This window comes from Rhinopithecus roxellana, chromosome 3 (genome assembly GCF_007565055.1).
Source record: "Rhinopithecus roxellana isolate Shanxi Qingling chromosome 3, ASM756505v1, whole genome shotgun sequence".
NCBI classification, from domain to species: Eukaryota; Metazoa; Chordata; class Mammalia; order Primates; family Cercopithecidae; genus Rhinopithecus; species Rhinopithecus roxellana.
In genome coordinates, this window is record NC_044551.1 from 116,116,039 (window position 1) to 116,142,412 (window position 26,374).

Below are 26,374 nucleotides of genomic sequence, written 5' to 3' on the forward strand. Positions count from 1 at the left end.
AGAACTTGACAGCACTTCAGTGGTGCCAAGTGGCTAAGTGACCTGGGTCCCAAGTCCTTCCTCTCCTTAAACTCACCTGGACATAAATTCCCTAACAGATATCATTAGATTAAGTGACTAATACACCCCAAGGGACACAGAAAAATAGACACATCTAGAACATAAAACTATTGTGAAAGAAAGATGACTCACTAAACAACTTACGCCATCTGAAGCAGCATTACTGGAATGAATGATCCAGCAATGTGTCCCTAAGAAGTCAATGGAAGACATAAGTATATGAAGCCAAAACAAGAAACCATGAAAAAGAATCAAGTAGAAATACTAAATATGAAAAACAGACAATATCCAGATAACAGAGTTCCAGAAAGAGGGAAGGAAATGAAACATTTCTAGGGAAGAATAAACATTTCAAGAAATAATAACTTCCCAGAATTAAAGATAAAAGAAGTCAAGAGTGTAAAGCCTCAAACAGCCAAATAACAGAAGAGCCCATTCCTAGAAAATTTAAGATTATCAAAGAAAAAAATCTCAAAGGCTGGAAAAAAAGAACAGAGTAATGTCAAAAGCAAAAGAATAAGATTAATATTAGATATCACAAAAAGTGACACTGGACACAGAATGGGGTAGTGTAAATCCACAATCCTTTATCCATAATCCTTGCAGCAGGGGTTTTTTCAGAATTCAGAATTGCTATGGTTTGAATGTATCCCCCAAAAAAACATGCACTGGAAACGAAAACCCCCAAAAGATTAATGCTGTCATCATATTTAAGACTATGTGCCCCATTTTGATGGGTTCATTATAAAAGGGCGAGTTCTATCTCCTCACTCATGCTCTCTCTCTCCCTTCTGCCTTCTGCCGCAGCAACACGTTGTCCCCTTGATCTTGGACTTTCCAGCCCGCCAAACCATGAGCCAATACATTTCTGGTTCATTATAAATTACCCAGTCCGTGGTATCTTGTTATAGCAGCACAAAACAGACTAAAACAATGATTTTTCAGATTATATAAAGATAATATGATGTGTGTATGTATATCACATATTATATAACATCCACAACAGCATCTAAGGAACTAACCCGTAATTTAACTCATTACTATCTTGAAGCAAAATCTATAAACATTAACACTAAATGAGATGAATAAAATCTGTAAGTAGCCTCATATCAGTTTGGTTTGGGTGTTGTAGTCAAATAAATTATGAAAAACCATTTGGTTCTTTGATTTTAAAATACCAGGAAAGGGACTCTTGACCTGTATTTTAAAAGTCTTGAATTAAAATAACTTTAAACTTAGAATTTTACATCCAAAACATCCTTCCAATATGATGTGAAGACAAAAATATTTTCAACATATGAAGAATCAGAGGGTCACATAAAGCCCACTAACTACACATTTGGAAGAATACTCAAAAGAAAAAGAAATATAGACGGTACTCCAAGAGATAAAGAAAGTACTCCAAAAGACAAAGAAAGGCCGGGCATGGTGGCTCATGCCTGTAATCCCAGCACTTTGGGAGGCTTAAGCAGGCAGATCAAAAGGTCAGGAGATCGAGACCATCCTGGCTAACACGGTGAAACCCCGTGTCCACTAAAAATACAAAAAATTAGCCAGGCGTGGTGGCGGGCACCTGTAGTCCCAGCTACTTGGGAGGCTGAGGCAGGAGAATGGCATGAACCCAGGAGGCGGAGCTTGTAGTGAGCCAAGATTGCACCACTGCACTCCAGCCTGGGCGACAGAACGAGACTCCATCTCTAAAAAAAAAGAGACAAAGAAAGTAAAAGTAGTCAAATGTCTTAGTAGCCATAAAAAGTGATCTAAAACACCAGCAATATACTCACTGGCGATGGGGAGTTAGGAGATACCTTAAAAGAAGGTATGAGAATGCTGGAGTATCTGTCATATTTAGGGGAAGAAAAAGTCATTTTAAAAGTAAGAAATATACAGAAGTAAACTGAGGAATGGGTCTAAAAGGTAATCATCATAAGAACAAAAACAGAAAAAATTTCAACTTACCCAATGAAAAGCAGGAATGGAGTTAGGCAAAAGGGAAAGGTATGAAAATTAAACCCAATTAGAACAGTAATTACAATAATGTAAATGAGTTGAACTTGCCAATTTAAAGACAAATTGGTATAAAAAAAATTTTATGCTGGGTTAAAAAAATGACACAGCAATATGAGAAATATTTAAGAAAGGATAAACCAAACAAATATGAGCCACAATAAAGCTAACATAGCAATCTTAACAAAATTTAAGGCAGGCCAACCATGGTGTCTTATGCCTGTAAAGCACTTTGGGAGGCCAAGGCAGAATGATTGAGTCCAGGAGTTTAAGACCAGCCTAGCCAACATAGGCAGACTCTGTCTCCCTAAAAAAATAAACATAATAAATAAAAAATAAATGTAACAAAATTTAAGGCAAAAAAAATCAAGAAGGACAAAGTGAGATACTACATATTTATAAAAATAGTAGAACAAAACCACATAATCATCATGAACACATCCACATCAAACAAAGTCTCAATATAGGTCAGAAACAACTGTAGAAAATGCAGGGAGAAAAAGCTAAAATCAACTGCAGTTGGAAATATTAACACTCAACTGATCAAAAACAGTATAAGCAGATACGTTGAAGATCCAAGCAATAAAATCAGAGAATACATATTATTTGCATAAGCACACAGCATATACACAGACAGGTCATATAACAGCCCAAAAAGCATGGCCCAAAACACAAGATCAATACCATACACACTGCATTATCTTACAACAATGGGATAAAGCTAGAAATTAATGACAAAAAGATGGTTTTAAAAATCTCGTTTGGAAACTAAATATATTACTAACTCAGATTAAAAAGTAAAAACATTAAGAAAACTTTAAAATACTCAGATGTTAACAGTAATGAAAATTCAAGACTACACTCTAACTGGATCAATTTTGCTGACTTGGTCACTCCTGAACCGATTACTGGTATGAGCCAACAGGTCCCCTGAACCAAAACTAGGATTAGGCTGATTTGCTTAGGCCAACGGGAATCTACAAATACAATGGAAGAAGCAGGGGGTAGTGAGAGGGAAATCTGATTATCATATTAGGAAGAGGAAAGAAGAGATATATGCAACAGCAGGGAGACAACAATGCTGATAGAATTTTAACTCCAGTTCAGCCACCATTCTCAAAGGTTAATTACTGATCATATAAAATGAGATGGGATCCCAGTTTCCTCGGGTAAAAAATGAACACGATATTTAAGAGTCCCTTTAGTTCTAGGAGTTTGCAACTATATCAGTTGTTTCGTTCAGACTAAAATAGAGCCTGGCACATACTATACCATTTGGTATGAGTATAAAGAATGACTAGGAAGTTTACCACACTCAATTTTGAGAGATTCTTAGGACTACTACTTAAAAAAAAAAAAAAAAAACACCTAATGGATGTCCAATAGATAAATGGGAAAAGGACACAAATTTTAAAATCCACAAAGGGGAAGCTGGTAAGCTGCTTTTAAAATATTCCAAGTTTCTAATTTAAAAAGTGAAAATTAAAACACAAAATTCAACTACCATTTCTTATCTATTCAAATATTCAATGTTGATAAAGAAGCAGAGAAACTGGCAACTGCATACACACTATAATAGCTGTGTAGATTGGTAGTGCTCTTAGAAAGTATTCAAAATTTTCACATTTAATGCATCAGTATCACTTCTGGAAATCCAGAAGCAATCCTGACTAGTCCAAAAGAAACCTGACTAGTCCAAAAGAAAGCAAAATACCTATACACACAAAAATGTTTTCTTGCAATATTTCTTATTATAAGACAGAAAACTCCGACACAACCTAAACACGTAACAATGAGGTAATAATTAAATTATGGTTAAATAACAGATTATGTAGGCATTGTCACAGTATTCAGAGAATATATTTAACAAATTTTATTATTTAAGGGCATCTAAAGAGTCCAGTAACTATGAGAAATTTACATTAAAACTGATATGAGCATTTGATTTTTTAAGTTTAAAACCTAACACCTTGTTTCTAAACTTTATCTGACAAATTTTGTACCCCATGTTTTGAAAACATCTGGACTTCATCAAGAATGGGCCAAAAACAATTACATTTTGGGTATAATTCACAGAAATATTAACTTCCAAGAGTATCTGGGGTTTTTTATCCTAAAGGAGAAGATAATATAGCTACTCTTATTGAGCATGCAGCTTATGAGCTTTTGGGTTTTTTTAAAAATATGTGTGGAAAAATTTCAGTATCTACTATGCCAAAGAAAGTATTGGTCTTATTTTTACTACATGGTTTATATTTTTATCTGTTTCATTAGCTCAGCTCCACATGAGACCAGTGCCTGCCCCGATTTCTGGAATGCTGCCCCAATTCTTTTCTCCTAGGCCTTGTTGCCAGGGTTGCAGCTGCACAACCAATTCTTATTAAAATGTAAGTCTTTGAAATGCAGGTCTATGGAAAGGGATATAAAGGATTTCATTATCTTTTCTCAAAACTCACAATGAGGATTTAACTCCCACCCTTCCCAAGCCATACCACTACTTGTGCCCTTCTCTACCAAGTCACACACCAAATACAATGAAGACAGCAGCTCAGCCTTAAATATCCAAATAAAAACAGCCATGAAGGAGACAGCTGCACAGTAATGAACCTTAAGGTCTGGCAAAAGTTATTTAAAAATGACTTCTAATACTCACGATGTAGTCATAGGCTACAGCTGGATATTCATACAGTGACGTGATTTTAGAAATAATACTTCTAAAGAATACTTGCAAGAAAAAACAGATACTCCACAATAACAATTTCAGAATAATGTCAGCAACTTCAAGTCAGAAAAACAAGAGCTGCAAGTAATTTACTCAAAATGTAAAATACTTTATAAGCTATTAATTTTGTTGTAGAACACCCACTCACATCCCTAAAATTTTCTTGAAAAAGCAGGAAAAAATTTAAGGACAATTTACATTCCTTTCCATTTTTTACTAGAATCTCATGTATTTTTGTCTCTGGATAAAATTCTTAACAACTGATCTTGCTCTTGAACAATTTATGATTAAATTCATCTTGTGAGAAAAGTTAACATACAACTGTCAAAACCATACAGATAAAACTATTTTCAATTAAAAGTAAACAAATAGATCAAATCCTCTCATGTAAAGTAAAATGACACAGAGTTTTTTATTAAAACACATTATTTTGAATGTTCGTACACCACTGGAATCCTAACATGCAGAACCTTAGAATTTTAACTGTGTTAGGGAAAAGAATTAAGGTTAGAAAAGTTACCTGGGGTTAAGTATACATATCCTAGTCTGCTCCCTAGGTGACTCGTAGTTAAATACAAAAAGAGAAGAAAGAAAAAAAAAGAGATAGAGGTACAATCCCTTGAGGATCTTATTATAAAACATGCACTTCAAGTTACAGAAACAAAGCACATTGAGATACAATTCTAAAAAGTGGCTACTAGTTGTATTTTTTAGTAATAAAACTGAAATCATTAACTTAAATGTACTTCATAACTTCATAAGCTTTTTAAATATAGAAGAAATACACGATTAAAATACTTTAACATTAAAAATATAGATTGGGGGCCGGGCACAGTGGCTCATGCCTGTAATCCCAACACCTGAATGCCAAGGTGGAAGGATTGCTTGAGCCCAGGAGTTAGAGATGAGACTGGGCAACATAGGGAGACCCTGTCTCTATAAAAAAAAAAAAAAAAAAAAAAAATAGCCAGGTGTGGTGGCACATGCCTGTGGTCCCAGCTACCTGGAGGGCTAATACGGGAGGATTGCTTCAGCCCAGGAGGTTGAGGGTGCAGTGAGTCATGATTGTCCAATATACTCCAGCCTGAGCAACAGAGTGAAAGCCTGTCTCAAAAAGAACAAAGAAAAAAAAATTGGGGATCACCTTACACCCCTTTGGATGGCTACTATGAAAGAAAACAAAACAGAACAAAACAAAAAACCACACACAGAAAATAAATGCTGGCAAAGATGTGAGGAAATTGGAATCTTTGTGCACTGTTGGTGAGACCATAAAATGGTGCAACTGCTATAGAAAACATTATGACAGGTCCTCAAAAAATTAAAAATAGAAATCCTATCTACTTCTGGGATATATTTGGAAAAACTGAAGGCAGAGCCCTGAAGACATATTTGCCCACCCACATTCATACTAGCACTATTCACAATAGCCAAGAGGTAGAAGCAACCCAAATGTCCACCAACAGAAGAACAGATAAACGAACATACAATGGAATATTATTGAGCCTTAAAAAGGAAGGGCAGTGGCACATGCCTGTACTTCCAGCTACTTAGAAGACTGATGCCAGAGTACTGCTTGAGCCCATGACTTCAAGCCAGCCTGGGCAATAAAGCAAGACCTCATCTCTTTTAAAAATAAAAAATAAAAATAAAAAGGAAGGAAATCCTGTCATGCTATAAAATGGATGAGCCTTATGAACACTATACTAAGTGAAATAAGCCAGTTACAAAAACATAAATACTGTATGATTCCACTTACATGAGGAATCTAAAGTAGTCAAATTCATAGAAACATAAAGTAGGTGGGTACTAGGGGATGGCAATAGGGAGAAATGAAAATCTGTTGTCTAATGAGCACAGAGTTTCAGTTTTGCAAAGTGAAAAAGTTCTAGAGACTGGTTGCCCAACAATGTGAACATACTTAACACTACTAAACTGTACACTCAGAAATGGATAAGATGATAAATTTTATGTGTCTTTTACCACTACCATAAAACACTTTTTTTTCTTCCAGCATGGTGGCTCACGCCTATAATCCCAGCACTTTGGGAGGCCGAGGAGGGTGGATCACGAGGTTAGGAGATCGAGACCATCCTGGTTAACATGGTGAAACTCTGTCTCTACCAAAAACACAAAAAAATTAGCCAGGCATGGTGGTGAGCACCTGTAGTCCCAGCTAGTCAGGAGCCTGAGGCAGGAGAATGGCAGGAACCCGGGATGCAGAGCTTGTAGTAAGCCGAGATCACACCACTGCACTCCAGCCTGGGCGACACAGCAAGACTGTCTCAAAAAAAAAAAAAAAATTTCTAATGTGGACTGGGGGTGACCTCACCCCTGGAGATTCTAACAAATTGAAAAAGATGAAAATTAGGTGAATCCTTTTCTTCCTTTTACCCAGTACGACACTTGATGATTTGGTGGGGAGGGGATGATAGAATTAAGTTTCCCACCATTATCCTACCCACGCAGTTGTCTTCCCTCAATACAGCCCCTAATATTAGCTTCTTGCACAGCCTTTCACAGATACTTTATGAATATACCAGCATATATGTATATTCTTTTTTAAAAATATTTTTATGTAGCATCATACATCACTGGCACCTTTTTCACTTAACACTTTATCTTAGAAATCAGGCAAGATCAGTAACATTTTAAAGAGATGAGATCCATGTTACCCAGGCTTGATTTGAACTCCTGAGTTCAAACAATCCTTCCCTATCAGCCTCCCAAATAACTAGGACTATCAGCATGTGCCACTACACCCAGCTAATATCAGTAACTTTAAAAAACTGCCTCTTTTAAGTTTTAAGGGCTGCATTTTTATCATACTGATATAGGTCATCTTTCACAGATGGAAGTTGAGTTGTTTCTAATATTTTACTATTACAGTACTACAAAGACTAACCCTGTATATTCACATAAGTGAGAATATGATGAACTAAACCCAAAAGCTACAGAATTTAACCATAAGATAAATTCCAAGAAGTGAAATTGATGTATTAAAGAGCATGTACATTTAAATGTTCAGTAGGCATTTTAAATTTTGGCAGATATTTTCCAATCTCCTAAAGGAATGTGCCAACTTATACTCCCTCTAATAAGGCATTAGAATACCTACATTTCTTTCAAAAAACATTTTCTAAGAAGGCTTCCCTAACTCCAGGAATATAAAGAGGAAAAAATCCATTTTCTTCCTCTGAAGATAAGGATCTGATTGTTCCTGATGGCTACCCAGCTATCATATTGCCAGAAAGAAAAAAAATAATTTTCTCCACTGATCTGATATGTGCTTTCATTATATTCTAAATTTCCATATGAATTTGGGACTTTTTAAATTCTGTACCACTGATCTGTCTACCAGAATCATAATGTCTTAATTACTATAATTTTAGAATACATTTTTTCTTTTTTTTGAGACAGACTCTTGCTCTGTCGCCCAGGCTGGAGTGCAGTGCCGTGATCTCAGCTCACTGCAACATCCACCTCCCAGGTTCAAGTGATTCTCCTGCCTCAGCCTCCCAAGTAGCTGGGATTACAAGCATGCACCACCATGCCTGGCTAATTTTTGTATTTTTAGTAGAGATGGGGTTTTCACCATGTTGGCCAGGCTGGTCTCTAACTCCTGACCTCAAATGATCCACCCGCCTCGGCCTCCCAAAGTGCTGGGATTACAGGTATAAGCCACTGCCGCCCAGCCAGAATACATTTTTAATATCTGGAAGAACTAGTTCTTTTGTTTTTTATCTTATTTATTCACTTATTTTTTGAGACACAGTCTCGCTCTGTCGCCCAGGCTGGAGTGCAGTGGCACAATCTCAGCTCTATGCAACCTCCACCTTCCAGATTCAAGTTATTCTCCCGCCTCAGCCTCCTGAGTAGCTGGGATTACAGGCATGCGCCACCACTCCTGGCTTAATTTTTTTTTCTATTTTTAGTAGAGACAGGGTTTCATTATGTTGGCCAGGATGGTCTCAAACCCCTGACCTCAAGTGATCCGCCCACCTCGGCCTCCCAAAGTGTTGGGGTTACAGGTGTTAGCCACCACGCCCAGTCTCGTTCCTTTTTTAAATGTTCATTCTTTTAAATAATTTTTCTGGATAATCTTCCTTATTGTTGTCCTTATAAATTTTAGATTCAACTAATCTTTAAAAATCATTTTTAAAATGTTATTGGAATGCTATAGACTGGAAGAGAACAATATTTTTCAGATACTGAATTACGATGGTGAGTTTCTAACTATTCTTTTGGGTCTTGGGTGATTCTGCTATCTATAAGAGATCCATTTTTTGAGCAATACTGCATGTCAAAGTAAAGAGTAGTGGGCCGGGCGCGGTGGCTCAAGCCTGTAATCCCAGCACTTTCGGAGGCCGAGACGGGCAGATCACGAGGTCAGGAGATTGAGACCATCCTGGCTAACACGGTGAAACCCCGTCTCTACTAAAAATACAAAAAATTAGCCGGGCGAGGTGGCGGGCGCCTGTAGTCCCAGCTACTCGGGAGGCTGAGGCAGGAGAATGGCGTGAACCCGGGAGGCAGAGGTTGCAGTGAGCTGAGATCCTGCCACTGCACTCCAGCCTGGGCGACAGAGCAAGACTCCGTCTCAAAAAAAAAAAAAAAAAAAAGAGTAGTGGTGCTTGGTAAGGGGCAAAGGAAGCCATTATACAGAGTGAGAGCTGTGTCTACAAGGGGACAACAGCCTAACCATATTAGGTATCAATACAAATTTATCCTTGTTGAGAAGACCAAGAAAATCTCTTCACAGAGGTAGAAACTATACTCCAAACCACTTTCTATGGCCCTAGGGTAAGAAAACAACTGCAGCTGAAATAAGTGGTTTAGAATTCCATTCCATACAAGAACTCAAAATTAGTGGTGTACTATAGGTTTGGAAAACCAGAATGAAGTGAGGCGCTGAGGGTAGGGGTAAAAGTCACATTGACCTTTCTCCTACTTTCCACTCCCAACTCACTCCAGCACTTTGGGAGGCTGAGGCAGGTGGATCACTTGAGGTTAGGAGTTCGAAACCAGCCTGGTCAACATGGTGAAACCCTGTTTCTACTAAAAACACACAAAAAAACTTGGCCAGGCGTGGTGGTGGGCACCTGTAATCTCAGCTACTCAGGAGGCTGAGGCAGGAGAATTGCTTGAACCCGGCAGACAGAGTTTGCAATCAGCCGAGATTGCACCACTGCACTCCAGTCTGGGCAACAGAGCAAGACTGTCTCAAAAAAAAAAAAAAAGAAAGAAAGAAAGAAAAAGAATGCATTATCTGCCAACCTGCACCATCTGTGTCAGAGGTCTTGCCTAACTCACAATTCAAGTTTTAATAAGTCCCCTTGAGTTCTTATTATACAAGTGTACAAATGAGGGTTGAGAAGGATGTATCAGCTAGGATGTTTTCACAAAAATATAAGAGAAAATCCAAAGCCAGTTGAATTAAACATGAAATTTACTAGCTCATGCAACTGTAAGTTTACAGGTACAGCAGCTTCAGGGAAGAGTTGATCTGGCAGCTCAAATGGAGTAACTAGGGCATGGCTTTTCTCTGCTCTACTCATTCTGTGTTGGCTTCTTAATCAATTAACTTTCCTTTCATGGTCAAAAGATAGCTGCCAGGAATTCAATAACTATGTTTTCAGGTTAAAATTCACAAAAACGTAAGTGACTTCATCTCAGCATTCCTAGCAAATATCCTCAGCATTCATAGCAAATATCCTAAGATTCACTCTGCTTGATCTAGCTTAGGGTGCATGCCTGCCATGACTGCCTTAGATAGGAAACATGTTCCATTCCAACAAAATATACATGAAATACAGCACATTAAAGCTGACCTTAATGATTTAAATTTCCTGTATTACTAAATAATGGTACTACTCCATTTAAACTGATGGGTAAAGCACATCATACAACTTTCTCTATCTTCTTAAAAAGTTATTCTCCTGGCTGGGCATGGTGGCTCACACCTTCAATTCCCATACTTTGGGAGGTCAAGGCAGGTAGATCTCCTGAGCCCAGGAGTTCAAGACCAGCCTGGACAACATGGTGAAACCCTGTCTCTACAAAAAATATAAATTGGCTGGGCAATGGTGGTGCACAACTGTAGTCCCAGTTACTTGGGAGGCTGAGACAGGAGGATCGCTTGAGCCCAGGAGGCAGAGGTTCCTAGCATCTTGGGCTCAAATACACAGGCAAAGAGCCAAGATCACACTCCAGCCTGGGCAATAGAGTGGGACCCTGTCTCAAAAAAAGAAGAAGGAAAAAAAAAGGTATTCTCCCAGATTTTCATCAGAATTCAACAAGAGGGAAAAAAAAAAAAGTGACTTCTTCCCTGAATGTAAATTTCTTTTTGAAGGATTCAAAATATACTACCAGATTACCTGGTAAAATCATAACACAGGTTTTTTATCTTTTTCCTTTTACCATAACTGAAAGTAACACCATAGATTTTCAAGAAGAAAAAGAGGTTCTTATTCCATACTTTTTCAAGATCATAATAACAAGATGTAAAAGAAAAGATAGAAGAAAACATTTATATCTAGAGCCAAGCCAAAAAAAAAGTGATTTGTTTCACAGAGCTTTAAAACATAAGCAACTAGATCATCTATCCTATGGCCCAAGATCCCTCTTACTACATCACTGCCAAACTTCCCCCCACCTCCCCCAAACACAGAGTCTTAAGAACAGAGTGGGGATGCACACTTTAGGGAATCTTTCTGTGAATATGCATTCCAAAGCCAAATACAAATTATTCCTGAATTATGCTTCTTACTACTGATGTCCCCCATTCCTATAATTATCACAGAAAATAGAAGGCAAACTATTCTGTTTTTATAATAAAGAAGAAAGTGAAATTTCATTTATTAGATTGAAAGCTAATACTCAAACATGAAGGAGAGAACCTGGTTCGGATGGTAAAGTTGGACAAAAACAAAAGGCAATATTGTCTGGAGTAGAACTAACCACTTAAACATGTGTTACATACTGGAAGTCTTAAAGAAAAAACAAATTTCACTCATAATCCTAGAAGGAAGCAGTGTGGTTAAAGAAAAGAATGTGAATTAAAAAAAAAAAAAAATCTCTGTAATTATTAGATTCTATGGATTGGTTTTTCAAACACTTATCAAGTAATTCAGTTAAGCAAACATGTATTGATGACATCATTAAGAAGTATTAGAGTCAGATACAATAGTAATATAAACATACCCCTTGACTTCATAAAGCTTGTAAGGGGTTACAAAGAACATGATCAAGTAGAAATGTGTGTGACACTAAAAAACATGGCTTTGGGTAATCAAAAAAGGAAGAAATCAAATCTAAATAATTTCTATAGCAAATAACAGGAAATCTCAAGGCAAAACTGCTTAAACAATAAGAAAATTCAGGTAAAGTGGCTATAGGCATGGTAAATGGAACTCTAGTTCTACTTTTCTCCAGTTCCCTTGGTTCTCCCTCCTTCACATAAGGCATCACCTTCAGGCTACTAAAAAGATGGCTCCAGCACTTCCACACATCACATCCAGATAATATCAGCTCTGTGGAGAAGAGGGACCATCTGTTTTCTTCCTTTTCTCAAAAGCAAGAAAGATTTCCCCAAAAGCCTCTTGCAGATGTCCCTTTTGTCTCTCATTGGACAAAACTGTTTCTCATGTCCATTCCTAAAACAATCACTCCCAAAGAGAATGAGACCTACCACAACTAAGATTAGAATGGATGCTGGTAACTATCATGACCATCATTTCAGCGCTGGCTGAGTATTTCAAATACAATATTTCAGGCCTTGGACTGAAGAAGAAATAATAGAGAAAAATGCCTAGGCAAAGGAAAGGATGTGCCTAACTGGAAGAAGAAAGCCAAACTCTGAAATCAGACATTAAACATGGTGTTAGGGATAAAGAATTCCCTTAAACTGCACTGCTGTCCTCCCCTGTAATATAAAAATTAATGTCAGCAAATGCTAAGAATGTAGAAGAAATCATCCTCTTTTTATGGAAGGGTTTACATTATTTAATTATCAGTGGAGATAATCAGACTTACCAATCCTCATCAATGGAGTAACACATTCAGCTACTTCTGGGTTAAGAACATTCCATATTATGCATACAGATGACTCAGCAGATTCACTGTCAGTAGTTATTCCTTGCAGATTTCTTCTCATTTGGGTTCCAGGTTTCACTCAAAAATTCACACACTCAAAACTGGCCCTATCTGCAAAAGAAAGTATGCAATTAGGAGGCAAAAAGCTACAGAGAGCAATTCCCCCTCCCCCATCTATAATTAACCGATCCATATAAAGACTGAACTCAAACACTAGACTCACTAAGCACCATGTTTAACCTAAGCAACGTGCATTTCAACACCATAATGTGCTTATTATACATAGTCACCACACTTTTCCCACCATATAAATTTATTGTTGCTTCCACAGTATATCTACCCACTGGGCAGAATCCAGCAGACAGACACCTTTGGTGGACCCACACTAGGTTGGTCTGCATGGTTAAAGGATAACTGCCTATATTTATAAATCAGGACTTTACATGAAAATCCAGATTTCAGACCTATCTTGAAAAATCAGAATATCTAGCAATACTGGCCCCACATTCCCATATGGAAACAATCTTCTGGAGCTGATTAGCACCTAACTAACCCTGAGGATGGGACTTTGCAGTTCTCCACAGAAGTCGCCACTCTCCTTTACGTTACAACCTGGCTCACAGTTACTTGTCTGTACCCTGCAGGCATCTGAGCTTGCAAACTCTGCTATGTATTTCTAACAGCTCCCAGGGAACATTTTATTTTTGTCATAGCCAAGCATGTTTTTCTGCCTTGAGGATATAATATACCATAAGGCGATAACAAACATGGACTAAGAGTCAGAAGCTGGAGTTCAAATTCTGCAAATGACTAGTTGTGTGACCTCAGGCCTGTTTTTAACCTAAGATATAGTTTATTTAAAAGCGTCCAAATAAACCTATAAGCCTTATCACAGTAGACAAAACACGCCTAAAATCTAACATGTCCAACCTGAACTGACAATATTAAATCCATTGCTTCCTCAGTCTTCGTCATCTCAATAAATCACACCATAATCCACACAACTTTCGCTCAAGCCACAAACATAAAGTCCTTACCATATACTACTCTCCCTTGTCTCCCAGAGCCATCACCAAGGCAATTGGTTCTCCCTCCAAAATACATAATTTGAACAGATTCTTAGAATTCCAGCCATAAAAACAAACAGCAATTCATCCTTCAGAATCAATTACTTTGCTGAAATTGCCTATACATTTAACACCTTAAATAATGGTAGCTTGAAGTGTCAAGGTTTCATATTATGAGGAATACCAGTACTTCATTAAAGGAAAAATGAATTTCATTAAAGGTAAAATGAAAAACATTAGGGATGCTGCATCTCACTCCTTGCAAGACATTGATATTACGTTTTATAAACTTACACATTTCTTCAACTCTAAACTGACAGTGAACCAAAAGGCTACGCTAACTCTGATAACGAAATTAGGAAAACCAAAAGACTACTATCAATAGAATAAATAAGTTTAGGAAGATTGCAGGATCAATACTCAAAAATCAAGATTAATACTCAAAAATCAATTCTATTTCTATAGAACAACTGTACAAAGAATAATCAGAAGCCAGGCACGGTGGCTCGTATCTACAATCCCAGCACTTTGGGAGGCCAGAATGGGAGGACTGCTTGTGGCCAGGATTTTAAGAAATACATAGGGAGACCCTGTCTCAACAACAACAACAAAAAAATGTTTTAAGTTAACCAGGCATGGTGGAGCATGCCTGTAGTCATAGCTACTCAGGAGGCTGCGGTGGGAGGATTACTTGAGCCCAGGAGTTCGAGGTTACAGTGAGTTATGATTGTGCCACTGAGCTCCAACCTCGAGAACACAGCTAGATCCTGTCTCCAAAAAAAAAGAAAGAAAGAAAAAAGGACAATCATTTAAAAAATAATTTCATTCGTAGTATAAAAATATGAATTATGAAATTATCAAATTATGTGCAAAAACAGAGTAATATTATGTTCCTAGATCAGTGAAGTCAATGATGTTAACATGTCAATTCTCCCCAATTTGATCAATACAGTCAACACAATTCTAATAAAAATCCCAGCTGACCTTTTTGTAGAAGAAACTGGCATGTTTATTCTAAAATCCTAAGTTTAGTCGGGCGTGGTGGTGCACACCTGTAATCCCAGCTACTCGAAAGGCTGAGGCAGGAGGATCACTTAAACCCAGGAGACAGAGGTTGCAGTGAGCCAAGATCATGTCACTGCACTACAGCCAGGGTAATAGAGTGAGACTCTGCCTCAAAATAAATAAAATAAATTAATTAAATAAAATCATATGGAAATGTCAAAGAGTTAGATCTATCAAAATGGCTTTTAAAAAGGGCAAAAATTTTGGAAGCCTTATACAACCAGAATACAAGGTTCATTATAAAGCTACAAAAACATTGTACTAGCATGTGGAGAGACTTAACAGGTTAATATAACAAGAGTGGGAGTCCAGAAATACAACTACACACATGTGGTCAACTTATTTTCCGTAAGGGTACAAAGGCAATCCAGTAAAGAAAGGATAGCTTTCTCAGCAAATGAAGCTGGAACAACTGAATATTCATACTGCATGCCAAAATTAACTCAAAATTAATCACAGACCTAAAGGTAAAACCATTAAACTTCCATAAAATCTTTGTGGCCTTATCTTAGGCAAAGATTAGTAAACTAAAACACAAAAGCATAATCCACTTAAAAAAGACAAAGTAATAATTTCATTCAAATACTAATTTCTGCTATCTGTAAGACACTATTAACAGAATGAAAGATAAGCCTCAGAAATAAAAGGCATCCAAATAGAAAAGGAAGAAGAGAGGGGCCAGGCACGGTGGCTCACACCTGTAATCCCAGCACTTTGGGAGGCCGAGGTGGGCAGATCATGATGTCAGGAGATCGAGACCATCCTAGCTAACATGGTGAAACCCCCTCTCCACTAAAAATACAAAAAATCAGCCAGGCGTAGTGGCGGGCACCTATAGTCCCAGCTACTCGGGAGGCTGAGGCAGAAGAATGGTGTGAACTCGGGAGGCAGAGCTTGCAGTGGGCCAAGATCTGCACCACTGCACTCAGCCTGGGTGACAGAGCAAGGCTCCATCTTAAAAAAAAAAAAGAAAAGAAAAGAAAAGGAAGAAGAGAAATTGTATGTTTGCTGACGACATTATCTTATATGTAGAAAACCCTAAAGCTTCCACCAAAAAACTGTTAGAACTGATAAACGAAGTAAAGTTGCAGGGTACAAAATCAACAGACAAAAATCAGTAGCATTTCTTTACACTAACAACTAATAATCTTGAAAAAAAATTAAGAAATCAATTCTATTCACTATTAATAGCCTCCAAAAAGTATACATATTTAGGAGTCAAGTTAACCAAGGAGGTGAAAGATCTGTATGCTGAAAACTGTAAAACACTGATAAAAGAAACTGTAGACAATATAAACAAATGTAATGGTATCCCATGTTCAGGGATTGGAATCATTAATATTGTTAAAACGTCTACAACACCCAAAGCAGTTTACAGATTCAATGCACTCTCTATCAAAATTCCAAGGTTGTTTTCCACGTAAATAGAAAAAAGAATCCTAAAATTCATATAAAACCACAAAAGACGTCAAACAGACAAAGCAATCTTGAGCAAAACAAAGCTGGAGGCATCACACTACCTAGCTTCAAAATCTACTACAAAGCTATAGTAATCAATACAGAATGTACTGGCATAAAAACAGAAACACTGACCAATAAAACAGGATAGAAAGCCCAGAAATAAACCTACAAATTATGGTCAACTGGCTTTCAACAAAGTAACCAAAAACACACAACAGAGAAAGGACAGTCTCTTCAATACAGTAGTCTCCCCTTACCTGTGAGGGATACATTCTAAGACCCCCTGCGGACAGGAACCCTAGATATACTATGTTTATTCAATCTGATAAACTAGACAGGTACTAAGTGACTAATGAGCAGGTAGCATATACAGCATGGATATGCTGGACAAGTGATGATTCACTTCCCAGGCAGAACAAGGCAGGACGGCACAAGATTTCATCACACTACTCACGATGGCACACAACTTAAAACTTAAGAATTGTTTGTTTTCTGGAATTTTCCATACACTATTTTCAGATCATGGTTGACCACGGTTAACTCAAACTGCAGAATGCAAAACCACAGATAAGGTGAGACTACTGTAAATCGTGCTGGGAAAACTGGATATCCACAAGCAAAATAATAAAATTGGACCATTATCTCACAACATATACAAAAATCAACTCAAAATGGATTAAAAACTTAAATGTAAGACCTGAAACTGTTGAACTACTAGAAGAAAACATAGGCAAATAGTTACATGACATTGGTCTGAGCAATTTTAGATTTTTTTTAGATCTAACCCCAAATATAACAGGCAACAAAGGCAAAAATAAACAGGACTGCATCAACTAAAAAGCTTCTGCACAGCAAAGGAAACAATTAATAGATTGAAGAGACAATCCACACATTGAGAGAAAATGTTTAAAAATCATATATCTGATAAAGGGCTAATATCCAAATCCAAAATATATAAGGAACTCAAACTGAATAGCAAGAAAACAACTTAATCAAAAAATGGGCAAAGGACCCAACAGACACTTCTCAAAAGAAGAAAATAAACAGCTGAATCTCAGCAAACCACAAGCAGCCAAGCTTCAGCCAATCACAGGCTGCCAACTGATCACACCATGTTCAAATAAGGCAAAAGAGGAGCTGTTAACTAATCAATCTATATACGTACTTGCTTCTCTTTTCTGTCTACACTTACTGCCCAGGTTGCACAGCAGAGCTCTCTGAACCTTTTCTGGTTTTGAGTGCTGCCCAATTAATGTACCATTCTTTGCTCAAATAAATTCTGCTACATTTACATTGTCTAAAGTTTTTTTTTTTTTTTTTTTGAGACGGAGTCTCGCTCTGTCGCCCGGGCTGGAGTGCAGTGGCCGGATCTCAGCTCACTGCAAGCTCCGCCTCCCGGGTTTACGCCATTCTCCTGCCTCAGCCTCCCGAGTAGCTGGGACTACAGGCGCCCGCCACCTCGCCCGGCTAGGTTTTGTATTTTTTAGTAGAGACAGGGTTTCACCGTGTTAGCCAGGATGGTCTCGATCTCCTGACCTCGTGATCCGTAAAGTTTTTCTTTTAACAAAGAGACAAAAACTGAAAGAATTCATCAACTGGTGAATGGATAAACCTGTAGTATACAATATTCTGAAAAAAAAAGAACGACTGTATACACCCATCAACATGGATAAATCTCAAAATAATTATGCTGAGTCAAAGAAGCCACAAAGAGTATATACTATATAATACATTTATACAAAGTTCTAGAAAAAAGAAACTAATCTCTAGTGATAGAAAAGAGATCAGCTAACTTCCTAGGAATGTGGGTAGGTGGGCAAAAGGAGGGCCTACAAACAGCTGAGAAGAAACTTGGGGTATCAGGTATTTCCAATATCTTCAGTGTGGTTATGATTTCACAGGAATATACATATGCCAAAATTTATCACGCTGAACACTTTAAATATATGCATTCAATTTTATGTTTAAAACAATGTGATTACATATTAATAACCGGTAGCAAGCCTGCTTAAAATGAAAAGCAAGATCCTTTTAATGCATTAAATTTGAAAATTATGGCCACAATCTTTCTCTTCAGAAAATAGCTCTTCCAAAAGTGTAATATCTCAATGCTAAGGATCAGAAACACAATTGCTAACCACAAAGAAAGCATATGCCAAAAACAGTACTCTAACTAACCTAGCATAATATAATTTGGCATGGAAAAAAGGAAATTTGGTGGATTTCAACATTGTTAATTCAATTATAGTCCAGAGTACCTCAGTCCTCCATTACATTTGGTAGAAATTAGATTTAAAATACTGTCATTTCATTGTTGACCAAAAACATATTTTAATATAATCATTCAATGAGTGTCATCTGGATACCACTACTAAAATGGACTTCATATTCTGCTTAGAATTCATGAAAAAGTCATGAGAACAGACTCAGTTTAACTGCTAAGTGCTGGTATCCCTTGGTGCTTTTTGTATCATATTAAATGCCACCTCTACCCCCATCTGCCTGTCATTTATACTGAAGAGACAGAGAAAAAATGAATTATTTCCTTAGCTGAATTTAACCATTAAGTTTTATTTTAGGCCAGGTGCAGTGTCTCATGCCTGAAATGCCAGCACTTTGGGAGGCCAAGGCGGGAGGATTATTTGGGCCCGGGAGTTCAAGACAAGCCTGGGCAATGTAGAGAGACCCCATCTCTACAAAAAATACAAAATTTAAAAATTAAAAAAAAAATAAATTATCCTGGCATGGTGGTGAATGCCTGTGGTCCCAGCTACTTGGGAGGCCGAGGTGCAAGGATTGCTTGGGCTGGGAAGGTCCAGATTGCAGTGAGCTGTGATCATGCCACTGCACTCCAGCCTGGGCAACAGAGCAAGACTGTCCCCCCAAAAAAGAAAATTATTTTAGACAAAAGCCAAAGTGTACACTCCATCTCTACACAGAGATTTCAAGTCTCTAAGTTAATCAGTCTCAGTTCCATCATATCATTATGAAGACAAGACTGCATTTTTAAAGAAATTAAGTTATCCATGCTACATCTAAATACTTTTAGGGCCGTCACAAAGAAAAATTATGCTAGTTTTGCATCATCCCAAATGGCACAACTCCAATGAATGAGTACAGGCTGTATGTTCTACCTATTAGGACATCTTTCTGTTGTCACCGCTGCCTAAAAATGGAATGTCCTGCCTTAGGGTATCTTTTATCAGAGGTCAGGATGTTAGGATGATGATTCAAAAGTCCTACTGACAGACGATTTAGACAAACTTTATTTAAGATTCCTTCCAACCCTCAGATCTTCTTATAAATTAAAAATAAAATCGATTTTTAAGTGCCCAATCCACTACAATTCAAAAGTCTTAAATTTCAGCTGATAAACTACAAGAAGCCAAAGTCATAAGTCTTCCAGTTACATTTTTAGTACTTTCCACTTTTCCTCAAGAAACAGTGGCTTAAATTATCAGGCCTTGACCCTATTAAATCACTCTGATGTTGAATGAAAAATAAGTACTTAAATACATGACACATTTCTATGCATGATTCTTTAATGTCAAATACCAATTCCTTTTTTCTTCTCAAAGAAATACAGATCTGTCAGGGACAAATATAGACATGTAAGAAATCTAGTTCAATTTCCTCACTTTACAGGCCCAGAAAGGTAAAGAAACTTGACTTAAAATCACATAATTAGTACAATGTCTATTAGCACTGCAATAAATCACTGTAATTTATTTCCTCTGTAAATACACTGTAAAGAAATGCGGGTAATCATTGACTTAAACAGTTTAAGTGAAGTCATCTGGGCAATAATGTAGCCAGTGGCAACACTAAGACTCAAGACCTTTTTGTTTGATTCTTGCTGTTATTTGCTGGTGCTGTTAACATTCCAAGACCCTAAAAGTCTAAGATGTATTGAGTTACAGAAGTGGGTACAGGTGAGGTTAGCTGTGAATGAGGCAAAAATGTTAAAGGGGAAATAAGCTGTTTCTAATTGCTGGAGTTTCAGAATCTGCTTGTCTTAATTAAAAAAAGAGAAAAAAGTCATGAGGCAATAAAAATGGACTACTCATGGTAAGTCATAATGATACAACCACTTCGTAAACAATTTCACAACTTTCTTATAAAGGTATATATACATTTACCATGCTCCCTAACAAACCCACTCCTAAGAGAAATGAGAACATGTCCAGACAAAGAATATGGCTAAAGGAGGCAGTACAGGATAGCAGTTAAGAAAACAGGTGATGGTCAGGCACGGTGGCTCAGGCCTGTAATCCCAGAACTTTGGGAGGCTGAGGTGGGTGGATCACTTGAGGTCAGGAGTTCGAGACCAGCCTGGCCAACATGGTGAAACCCCCATCTCTACTAAAAACACAAAATTTAGGCTGGGCGCTATGGCTCACACCTATAATCCCAGCACTTTGGGAGGCTGAGGTAGGCAGATCACCTGAGGTCGGGAGTTTGAGACCAGCCTCAACAACATGGAGAAACCCCATTTCTACTAAAAACACAAAATTAGCCAGGCGTGTGGTGGTGCATGCCTGTAATCCCAGCTACTCGGGAGGCTGCGGCAGAAGAATCTCTCGAACCTGGAAGGCGGAGGTTGCAGTGAGCCGAGATCGTGCCATTGCACTCCAGCCTGGGCAACAAGAGCAAAATTCCGTCTAAAAAAAACAAAAAACAAACAAACAAACAAAAAAATTAGCCAGGCAGGAGTGGCGCATGCCTATAATCCTAGCTACTTGGGAGGCTAAGGCAGGAGAACCACTTGAGCCGGGGAGGCAGAGGCTGCAGTGAGCCAAGATCTCGCCACTGCACTGCAGTCTGGGCAAGAGAGTGAGACCCTGTCTCAAAAAAAATAAATAAATAAGATAAAGAAAAAGGAGGTGCTGCTGTCAAACTGTCTTCAGGGTTTGAAATCTGGCTCTGCCACTTACTAAGTGTACTGATTTCAGACCGGTTATTCCCCCCTCTCCATGCCTCAAAAAATAGGGGTATCAGAATGCGAAGGGGGCTTAATATTATGATGATACATTATGCTAATAATTAGCAAGTCAGAGTTGTTTTTAAGTCAGAGGACTTTTAACTTTTTTAACTTTTTTTTTTTGAGATGGAGTCTTGCTCTGTCACCCAAAATGGAGTGCAGTGGCGTGATCTTGGCTCACTGCAACATCCGCCTCCCGGGTTCAAGTGATTCTTCTCCAGCCTCAGCCTCCTGAGTAGCTGGAATTATAGGCGCACGTCAACACACCTGGCTAATTTTTGTATTTTTAGTAGAGACGGGGTTTCATCATGTTGGTCAGGCTGGTCTTGAACTCCTGACCTCATGATCTGCCCTCCTCACCTTCCCAAAGTGCTGGGATTACAGGCATGAGTCACCGCATCCAGCCCTTTTAAAACTTTTTAATTGAAATATAATTGTACATATTTATGGGGTACACAGTGATATTTCAATAAAATATATACTGGTCAAGATAATTCGCATATTCACCATTTAAAACATTTATCGCTTCTTTGGGTTGGGAACATTCAATATCCTCCTTTTAGCTATTTGAGGCTGTATGTTATTAACTATAGTCATCCTCCAGGGCCACAGAACACTAAAACATACTCCTCCTATCTAGTTGTAATTTTGTATCCTTTAACCCCATCTCTCCTCTCTCCCTCTTCTCCCTAACCTTGCCAGTCTCAGAGGGCATTTTAAAATATATACACACACCCACAGCAACTGTGGTGAACAATACAGTATTTAAGAGTTTATGTGTATTTTGTGTACGGTCAAATAAATACAGTTTCCAATTTTAACTGCCATAGAGAATCACTGGGAAGTTACCTCCCTGAGATTTGGTTTCACTATAAAAGGAAGACAATGCCACCTCAGAGAATTATTGTAAGAATGTAATAAGATGTATAAAGTGTTTACTTATTACAATGCTTGACATATGGTAGTTAAAAATGGAAACAATTTTATTATACAATTAATAAGTACATTATAACTAGAGTGACCATCCTTCTTTACTTGTGATAGTCACAATTTATGCCAATTTTTAAACATAATTTTTTTTTTTTTTTTCAAGACGGAGTCTCGCTCTGTTGCCCAGGCTGGAGTACAGTGGCGTGGTCTCAGCTCACTGCAAGCTCCACCTCCCAGATTCATGCCATTCTCCTGCCTCAGCCTCCCAAGTAGCTGGGACCACAGGTGCCCACCACCACGACTGGCTAATTTTTTATATTTTTAGTAGAGATGGGTTTCATTGTGTTAGCCAGGATGGTCTCAATCTCCTGACCTCGTGATCCACCCGCCTCGGCTTCCCAAAGTGCTGGGATTACAGGCATGAGCCACCACGCCTGGCCTACAACATAATTATTATATAGTCACCCTAATTTATAATTAAAATACTGTCCAGATTTTTCCTTTATTTAGTTCTTTGTTCTCTTATCCCCTTTTTAGTGACACTTTATGCTATCCAACTCACTATCCCCCTTTTCCAACTTCTCTCTTGCTCTCACTTGTTCTCACTCCCCTTATCCAGGTGCTTGGCAACCTCAATGCTGCAAGTCCAGGTTCTTTTGTGGTCCTAAACTCCTCAGTAACGTCATGTTTTTCAAATCTTATGTTTCTCAGATTCCCATCCATCCTTTCACTGAATTCCAGAACAAAAGCTGGTGACCCTAAAAACACTACCACCATCACCAACAATGGGATTAATATTTTAATTCTCTAAGGATAACAACATTTTAACAGGGAACTCCTAAAGAGACAACACCTTAAGTAGTTGCTACCAAAAGAGTACTTAAGTAGTTCTCTACCAAAGTAGAGAAACTAGCAACATAAATATCAGATACTGTGACAGGCTGGGTAGACCACTTGAGAACAACTTTACTCTTTGAATCAAACAATTTAGGTAGGTTTCTACTACATACCTGTATCACGACAGCCCTGATTCCCTCTTTTTTGCTGGTTCTCAGATAATCCAGTCAAAACACCAAAGGCTCTTAGCTCAAAAACTAACATTACATTAACAGTTCTTAAGGGTTTTGTCCTACGCCCTCATCTTTCACTCTACAACTGCTCCCCTAGGTTATTTCAATCACTCCCCTGAGTTCAATTACCATCAATGCTGACGGCCAAATCTACATTTCCAGCCCACAGCTGTCTCCAGCCCAAAGTTCTCCAGCCTAGGTGTCTTTTAGTTTAGCCTCACACCCAGCTGCATGTAGTACCGCTCCACAGGATGTGCTACCTCTGCTTCAAACTTTACTGAACCCTGCTTCTTAACTGAACTCTGCTTCTTCCTTACCACTACCCCACCCCAATCCTACTCCATTTATTTTCATTAAATTCCCTCTCATCTACCCAGTTTACAATGCCAGAAACAAGCGTGTTATCCTTAACTCTTGCCTTTCCATCTCATGCCCCACAGCCAAATGACCATGTTCCATTTGTCCAATCTGTTTCTCCCCAACGCTAAGTCACCAGTAGAGTTCTAGGCACCACCATTATCTTTAAACAAACGCCATAATAGCTGCTAACTGACCCCTGGTAACCACTCTTAGTCCCTCCAATTTGTTCCCGTTTTGGCTCGAATGATACTTCTAAAATGAATGTCTGATCATGTTACTCCTGACATAAAACCCCCTTTAACGGCTATTATCCTCAGGAAAGTTTCCTCGTATGACTTCTCAGGGCCTTTACAATTTGGTTCCCACATTTCTCTTCAACCTCATTTACTACCTCTTCCATTTGATGCCCGATGACTGTGCCACCCAACCATTCTCAGTTTCTTTCTGTTGCCTACAGGACACACACACTTACTGTTCACTTCTTTCTGTCTGGCATACTCTTCAGAACTTGATATGGCTATCATTTCCTTCAGGAATCATTCCCCAATCCCCAAGTCTATTCAGGCCCTCTTCCAATGTATGTTGTACCTTCCTTTCAGGGCATTTATATTACAGAGGTTATTAACCCTGGCTGCACCTCCAAGTAACGGGAGAAACTTAGTCCCAGAATTTCAGATTCAGAAATGTGGGAAAACGGCATTCAATTCTGGGTGTCAGATTTAGCTTAGCAAATAGCACAAGGGGAAGATATGACAGCCCTCAAAGGTTTGTAGGTCTTAGCATAGCATGGGAAAGAGGAAGCCAACTTGTTATGGGGTACCAAAGACGGTGGTACCAAAGCCACTATGCAGAAGTTTCAGGAAGGCAATTTTTGGTTTAAAAAAAAAAAGAACTATCTACAAGTCTAACTGCCCCCAAAAAGATACTGGGATGCCTAGAAAGTGGTGAATTCATGGTCACTAGAGGTTTTTAAGTACCAGCGACACTAAAAGAATTACTATATTTGCGACGTCATACTAAATAATATCCACAGTTTAAATCAATTCTAAGATTCTATGACACCTGAACTCATAAAATATTTTAAAGATCCCAGGCGTGGTGGTTCACGCCTGTAATCCCAGCACTTTGGGAGGCCAAGGCGGGTACATCACCTGAGTTTGGATCACCTGAGTTCGGGAGTTCAAGACCAGCCTCACCAACATGGAGAAACCCCATCTCTACTTAAAAAAAAAAAAAAAAAAAAAACTTAGCCAGGCTTGGTGATGCACGCCTGTAATCCCAACTACTCAGAAGGCTGAGGCAGGAGAATCACTTGAACCCAGGAGGCAGAGGTTGCGCCGAGCCGAGGTTGCGCCGTTGCACTCCAGCCTGGGCAACAAGAGTGAAACTCGGTCTCAAAAAAAAAAAAAAAAAAAAATTTAAAGATGACTAGACAGCAGCTGAATGAAAGCACATTAGTCTAACTCACCCTAACAGGAAGCATAACTTCCTAAGAAATTAGATTTAACTGCCTTTTACAAATAACTCAGTGAAATAACTCATAAAAATCGCTAAATACGTTTTCATGTATTAATAAACTTTTTAAAGAAAAAAAATGAAAAACTGTCATTAAGATTGGAAATAGGGAGAGTCTCCTAGTTTTTATTCGACCCCGTGTGAAAAACCAAAAGAAACCAAGATGCCAGTTTGTCGATCTATTACTTCTCAAAGGGTAAAATGGCATCAAAAAGGCTTTTATAGGATGCGGTAACTTTTATAATCTTTATATTATTTATTTATTTATTTATTTATTTATTTAGATGGAGTCTCGCTCTGTTGCCCAGGCTGGAGTGCAGTGGTACAATCTCCACTAACTGCAAGCTCCGCCTCCCGGGTTCACACCATTCTCCTGCCTCAGCCTCCCAAGTACCTGGGACTACAGGCGCCCGCCACCATGCCCAGCTAGTTTTTTTGTATTTTTAGTAGAGACGGGTTTTCACCGTGTTAGCCAGGATGGTCTCGATCTCTGACCTCGTGATCCACCCACCTCAGCCTCCCAAAGTGCTGGGATTACAGGGTCACGGCGCCCGGCCAGGGGTAACTTTTTTGAGGTAACTTTCAAAAACACTTTGTACACTACAAACATTTGTCTTCCCGTGTATACATGAGAAAGAGGGAAAGATGAGAAAGAGTTAAAGGTTTCTTAATGCTTTATGTAATTATAATGACTATGGGTACAAGAAAAACCATGGAGAAGAATGGAACTAAATAACAGCCTCATTCTCTCTGCTGTTATATTTTATTGTATCTTCAGGTCGAAGTGATCTGGAAAGAAGCCACTTTTGCATGAGAAAGAACAAAAATGCAAAAAAAAGAATATAAGGTATTTAATCTGACGTCATCCTTTTCCTGTGACTTTTATAAAAAACACAAAAAATGTCTAAATTAGTTACTGTCATCTTTAACTCGCTACTATTTGTATCTCCATACTTTTATTTTACAACTTAGAGAAAACATGCTACTTTCATCAAAATGTTAGTTTTAATAAATATGCTGCAACCTTAGGTTGGATTTATTA

General features: G+C 38.3%; 1 protein-coding gene across 4 annotated transcripts in view; it reads right to left on the minus strand.

The window, feature by feature from the left end:
* Positions 1 to 26,374, minus strand: part of CDC42SE2 (CDC42 small effector 2) — a 116,854-nt gene that overhangs the window by 45,153 nt on the left and 45,327 nt on the right. For all 4 annotated transcript variants that reach the window (XM_030926866.1, XM_030926867.1, XM_010381561.2 and 1 more), the window contains exon 2: positions 12,824 to 12,994. The gene's annotated coding sequence lies outside the window, so the exon portion shown is untranslated. The remainder of the gene's footprint in view (positions 1 to 12,823; positions 12,995 to 26,374) is intronic.